This window comes from Microtus ochrogaster, chromosome 7 (genome assembly GCF_000317375.1).
Source record: "Microtus ochrogaster isolate Prairie Vole_2 chromosome 7, MicOch1.0, whole genome shotgun sequence".
Classification (NCBI taxonomy): domain Eukaryota; kingdom Metazoa; phylum Chordata; class Mammalia; order Rodentia; family Cricetidae; genus Microtus; species Microtus ochrogaster.
Genome location: NC_022014.1, coordinates 33,082,919 through 33,089,007, shown reverse-complemented (window position 1 = coordinate 33,089,007; position 6,089 = coordinate 33,082,919).

Below are 6,089 nucleotides of genomic sequence, written 5' to 3'. Positions count from 1 at the left end.
GAAGCCAGAGCCATCCTGGGACAGACAGAACAGTCTGTCTCCATCATCGCCTCTGTGGCTGTTCATCTCTCCCCAAGGCCAAAAGAGCCAGGAAAATTGGTTGAATGAATGAACCAACAGCTGAATCAATGAATACAAGCACCTCTCAGAGAAGCTCGGGGCTGCTAGGGGCTCCTCGTGCTGTTCAAAATCCCTGCCCCTCCCCATCCGTCTTCTTAATGGAGTCACAGGGTTATAACAGGGGCAGGATTTATTTCAGTTCATTGTGCTCTTGGGGGCAGGTCTGATCTGCTTGCTGGACTTCCTGCATAACAGAATCTAAGAAAAAGAAGTCTGCAGAAGTCTGAACTTTATCAGCAGACTGAAGTAAAACAACTGTAGGTACATGTGAGTCTCGGGCCAAGAATGAATGCAATGCAAAGCCCGTCCAGACTTCAGACAAATCCTTGAAAATTCTAGTAGCGTGGCCTGGGCCTCATTGGAAAAGGAAAGGAGAGGGTCCACGGGGCCACCGCAGATCAGAGAGCAAGGTCAAGTGACTGTCTCAGCACATGAGGAACTCCAAGGCCATGGCTGCAGGATGCCAGACTTCCACAGGACAAGCAAGCCATTCTGCCAAGCAGCTGAATATTTTGTCTACCCAGTGCAAGCATCTAGACTGTGAAGAAGTGATTGAACGGCTCTGGCTTCATATCGAGATCTGGCAGGGCTGTGGATGCACCGTGGCCCTCCGGAGAACTCCCAGAAAGTACTGAGAACTGGCTTGGAAGTGGAGGCCCAGAACAAGACTGTACAGCTGTGACTCAATTTGCTCAGTGGCTACGCAGAGAATTTTCTCTCCCACAGAATTACCAGCTAGAGCAAATAAAAACACAGGATGCTCAGGCCAGCCCAAATTCCAGATAAACCACACATAAATTTTCAGCCTAAGTGTGCCTCTGACTTGATTGAACTGAACACCCTGTCTTGTACCTGGCAGCCCTAATCTCTTAGGACACATTAACCCAGTTATGTGAATGTCACCGTGCTCCATCCCAGAAATAAAGACAGACCAGGTTCTCCTTTCTGTATGTACCCAGCTATGTGGAAGGAAAAAAAAATACTGTGAGCTGCCATAGGGAGACCAGGCACTCTATTACCACCCCATCACTAACCCTCCTGTAGGGCTGAACACACTGGGTTCACTGGCACCTCCATAATGTGTGGTCCATCTGTCCTAGCCTGGTTACAGAGCCGGCCATCATCACATGCAGCTGTAGATACTGCACAGCAGCTAGTGACCCGCTTGAAAGGTCAACAAAGGCACCAGTACCCAGCCACTATTAATGGCAATACTACTACAGCTCGCCTGTTTTCCAAGACCTTGGAACCCCAGACCTACATGGTTAAAATGGGCGAATGTTCCACCTGTATGAATGCTTTGCTACTCAAAAATGAAAGGAAAGTGGGGATGACATTAGCTCTTTTCTGTGTTGGTCAGCTTTTTGTCACTTTAAAAAACAAATACCTGAGATGATCATTTAAAGAGAAGATGGTTGTTGGGACTTACCATTTTGAGGTTCCAGCTACTAATCAGTTGTCCCATTGCTTTGGGTCTGTCTGGGTGAGGAAGGTCACTGCGGTGTATATTACTATTTCCTTCTTGCTATAACCAAATATTTAACAAGAAGCAGCAACTGAAGTGGGGGAAGGAGCTGTTCTGACCTTTGGTGTCAGAGGAGGCAGTCGTCATGACAGGGAAGTCATAAGAGAATCTACAGTATCCGAGGGCATCACTGGGGCTCCTCACAGCTCAGCCGAGCAGGAAGCAGAGAGCTCAGCCAGAACCCACAAGCCACACCTCAGAACCCTACTTCTACCAGAGAGCCCCTATGCCCCAAAGGTTTGGCAGACTTCAAAGAAGCACCACCATTTGGGGACCAAGTGTCCAAGGAGATGAACCTGTGAGGGACAGTCACAATCAAAACATAACACAGCAGGAAGATGTGTCACTGCAAACTGCCGACCTCAGAAGCCAGGGAGCAAAAAGAGCTGGAGTCCAAGGTATCACAGTCTCACAAATCTAAGGATCTCTCAGAAGTTCCATGTGCCCTAGGACACAGCCACTGACACAACACATGGGTCTTTCAGAACACTTCACATCCTAACCTGAGACCCCTTTGGACATAAGAGGCCACCTGCCAAGGAGTGGCGAGAAGCAACCACTTTCCAAGTGGGCTGAACCACGAACAGTGAGGGACCATCAGGCCATGGAGCCAGGCCACAGAGCAGGTTGCTTTCACTTAGGAAATACCAGGAGAGCTTGTCGCACATCTCCTGGGACAAGCCTCCTCATACCACCTTGCAACAGCCAAGAGCGTAAGGCCTTTCTTTCCCCCACACTCCACTGTCTGGGGTTGCAAGAAGGTGACAGGAGCATCCTCTCTACCACCTCTTAGGAGCTGAGAATGTATGAGCCTCAAGAAGATACCCAGTAGCACCCGGTATCGAGGGAACAGCCAAGACCTCAGTCCTCTCGGCAGTCACACAAGGCTAACTCCCTCAGAAGGAAGGAGAGACCTCTTTCCATTTAAAGATGTGGAGAGAGATGGACATGAATGGAAAGTAGGGACACCGAGTTCCCAGCCAGGAGCTCAGACCCTATACCTAGGCTATGACCAACATACCTTGTTTCTGCTTACCTTGCCTCCCTGATAAGTCATGACCTGAACACAGCCACCATTTAGTGATGTGGTTAATGCCAAAAATCAACTGTGTTAAAAGATGGAATGATACTTCCATTGTGTCTGGCAGATGTATCTTCCAGAGGCACCGAGGTCCAAATGGAAACAAGGGTAGAGAATCTAGACTCTAGGTTCTAGATTCTTCTGCCTTCCAGGCTCTCCAACCTTTGAACTCAAACTGGAATCTAGTTCATTGCCTTACTCCTGGCTTTCAGACCTTCAAATCCAGACTGGAATGCAGTTCTGAATCTCTAGCCTGCAGATGGGGTCAGAAATGCTCAATGGTGTGACCATGTGATCCAGCTTCTCAGATAAATCTCAGCACTGATAGATGGAGGAAATGGGGATGGATAAATGGGTAGACAGAAAGACAGAAGATAGATAGACAGATGGATGGATAGATGGATGCTACATCTATGATTGTCTTAAGTTTTCTATCAAAGTGATAAAATACCATGACCAAAAGCAACTGGGGATGAAAGGGTTTATTTTGGCTTACAGTTCCATATCACAGGCCACCACTGAATGAAGTCAGGATGGGAAGTTAAACAGAACAGGAAGTCATGGAGGGGTGCAGTTTACTGGCTTGCTCGGCATACTTTCATATAGCACTCAACCAGGACCATCAGCCCACAGGTGGTGCCACTTAGAGTGAGCTGGGCCTTGTCTCATCAATCATCAATCAAGACAATGCACTATGGCTTTGCCCACAGGACAACATGCTTTTCTTCTTGATTAAGCTTGCCTTTTCCAAACTGCCTCTAGTTTGTGTCAAGTTGTCTAGTTGACTTAAACTAGCCAGCACAGTCATGGATGGGTAGGTAGGTATATACACAAATAAATGATATATTGTAGTGGATGGATAGATACATGATAGGTAGATACATATATATATGTAATAGATAGGTGATGAATAGACAGATGATATATGGGTAAATAATGATAGATTGATAATGGATGGGTATGTACATAGATGTATGGTGGGTGAGTGGAAAGAAAGATAATACATACACATATGGATGATGGGGTCATGATAGATAGGCAAAAGATGGATACTTAAGTAAATATAGAAGTAGATATAGATTAAAGATAGATTGAGATACATATTCTGCTCCTCTGGGAGTATCTGGTCTACTACAGTAACTAATATCTATACAGACAAATGACTCCATTCCCAAGCCCATCCAAGCAAGGGGTAAATGCAAGCCAGTCATTGCCTGATGTTGCCCTCCTTCCATGCTGGGAAAACATAGGTCTTTGACAAGGACCCAGATGGAAGCAGAGCTGGTCTTGGCTTGGTGCACTTTCGTGCTCAGACACAGGAAAAACCAGCTCTTTAAGCCAACCTACCAGTAGAGACAGCACTGTTCGAATTACACTCATTCCAAGCAACTGCGTTTCTAAAAATAATTGCAATTTCTCAAAGTTCAACTAAAGGCAGGAAAATATTTGTCTTAGTTAGAGTTTCTATTGCTGCAATGAAACAACAGGACCAAAAAGCAAGCTGGGGAGAAAAAGGTTGATGTGGCTAACACTTCAGCATTGCTGCTCATCACAGAGGGTCATCAGGACAGGAACTCAAACAGGGCAGGATCCCAGAAGCAGGAGCTGATGCAGAGCAACCTTACTGGCTTGCTCCCCGGCTTGCTCAGTTTGCTTTCTTTTAGAATCTAGGACCACCAGCCAAGGGGTGGCACCACCACCAATGGGCTGGGCCCTCTCTGCATTGATCACTGAGAAAATGCCTTACAGCTGAATCTCACGGAGGTATTTCCTCAACTTCCTTCCTCTCTGATGACTCTAGCTTGTGTTAAGTTGACACACAGAACCAGCCATTCAATTATCTAAGTGAGAATTTCTGCTGGAAAATCATGCTGTGCTGAGAATTTAACTCAAGGAAGCAGAGAGCAATATGTGTTTGTTTATTAAAAACGAGATGGGAACACAATCCACGTCAGATCTTCCAGTCAGATCTGCAGTCCCTTGCACAGGCAAAGTGCTTCTGGGAGGGGCTCTGAGCCCTGATAAAACCATGCAAGAGCTCTGGAGCCAGAGACCCGCCTCTGGGGCCAGAGATTAGCTATGGGAGTTCAAGTGAAGAGGAGCCGGCTATTCTGGGAGTCAGATAACAAGAGAGTTTTCAATTTTCCTTCAGTCTTGGCAGCAGCCATTCCTGAGGCTTGAAAATAATCTAATTATACATTGCTTGCTTCTTAATTAGATGTTGTCAAGATTCATTGTAGCATTATTCATAATAGCCAAAATAAAGGAATGGCCTAAATGTTCTTACGTAGGTAGGAAGGTGTTCTCTACCTCAAGAGAACATAGCCTAAAATGGATGGAATTGCTTCTGTGTTTGACAACATGGATGAACACGGAAGACAATCTCCTTAATGCCATAAAAGCCAGGCACAGGAAGAAATATTGAGTGAACTCATTAACACTGGACTCCAATACAGTCATGGTTGGAGAGGAAAATGGGGTTTAGCAGAAGATGGAGAGGTAGAGAAGTGGGGGGTGGGTAATACATCCCTCAAACAGTACAAAACTTTAGGCAGGATGAGTGAGAGAGGGGCTAGTGTACAGCAGCATGGTGATGGTGGTTCACAGAAATACTGCATATGTATCATTTGCTAAGGGTCTAGACTTCATGTCAAATATTCTTACCAAAATAGTTAATGATCTAATAATGGAGAGGGAGGAAACTTTAGTAGGTGATAGATTATGACTAGGGCCCACGCTGCACATACATCCCCAAGCTCAACAGGCCACACGTGCAAAATGCACACAGTGCCAGGTGCTATTAATAAAATGGCTTTTGCATAAAGAGTTAGAACTCTAGGCCTCTGTTCAAATCACCAGTGATGGCAGAATATCTCTGTACTTTCTCCCACCATGCCCTGGGAGGAGTGGAAATGTCACTGAGCACATTCCGTGGGTCCCATAGTCCAGGTGTAGGGAAGCAGCCTCCTGTGTTAGATGTCCCCTGTGAGCTTATATTTTGAATTCTGGGAAGCAATAAAGCCTTTAAAATGTGAAAGAAGTAAGTTACCAGGGCCAGGCCTTCACAGTGCAGTTGGTAATGAAGGGCAGGTAGAGGAAAATACCACAGCAAATCCAAACAGCCATGGGCATGGGGTGGGGGACGCAGAAGGGAGAGTGGCCCTTCTAGAAAGCAGATCTGAACGAGAAAAGAGTAGGAGAGTGGAGCTGGTTAGCAGCACTCCCGAAGCTGAGCCTGGAGGACTGAGGATTTAAAGCCAGCCTGAAGTATATAATATGTTTAAGGCCACCCTAAGCTACATAGTGGAGACCCTATCTTGGAAAGGAAGGGAAGGGAAGGGAAGGGAAGGGAAGGGAAGGGAA